The sequence below is a fragment of the Mastigoproctus giganteus genome, chromosome 2, assembly GCF_048544385.1.
Source record: "Mastigoproctus giganteus isolate SK-2022 chromosome 2, ASM4854438v1, whole genome shotgun sequence".
In the NCBI taxonomy this organism is placed as follows: Eukaryota; Metazoa; Arthropoda; class Arachnida; order Uropygi; family Thelyphonidae; genus Mastigoproctus; species Mastigoproctus giganteus.
Window position 1 is genome coordinate 90,787,050 of NC_143576.1, and position 787 is coordinate 90,787,836.

The following is a 787-nucleotide window of genomic DNA, read 5'->3' on the forward strand; positions in this document are numbered from 1 at the left end:
TGTCCACTGGTGCACCTATATATCATATAATGGCACCATGACTACTTGGCTGCTTATTAGATGCCTTAGATTACAGACAGAAAACAATGCAGGTTAATAACCTCAGAAAATATGGCAAAGGCTTACCTGTTGACCTGCACCTGGACTGACATGTAAAGAAATGGAAGTCAAAAGACAGTATCTGTTAAAGTAAAGATGAAATTTTCCCAAGAGAGTAACTGAATGTAGAGATATATGCAATTTTTCATATTCCAATGCCTGAATTGAAATACAACACTGTAACCTTTCCTACTTTTAAACAATAAAAATAGTGGTTGACTTCCATAAGTTCTAAGCAATTGCAGTTTGGATATATGTATTTTCTAAAATAAAATCAATTTTAAAAATATTCTGTTTGATAGTGAAAATATTAGTCAACTATGATGAGACAAACCAAGAGGCCATGTTTCTTTAGAACAGCTCAAAATCTGACAATGCAGAATTTAAAACTGTACAATTTAAATCCATGAGAATGAAATAAAGTGGTGATACAAATATAACTGGTAGTACAACTGCAAATCCACATTATCTAAAGTTGGTTTCATTCACTCAGTGAAGGAATTAATATAACTATATATTTCTTTACTTCTTTTGCACACTTTGTCTATTTCTTTTATAACCAAAACCAAGTAGGAAATAAACATCAAACTTTATTTTTTACATATAAAATACATAATCAGAAAGTAATGAGATTATTTGTTTTTCTTTAACTTTCTCATCTTCTTTCACTGAAGCTTTTCACTGGCAA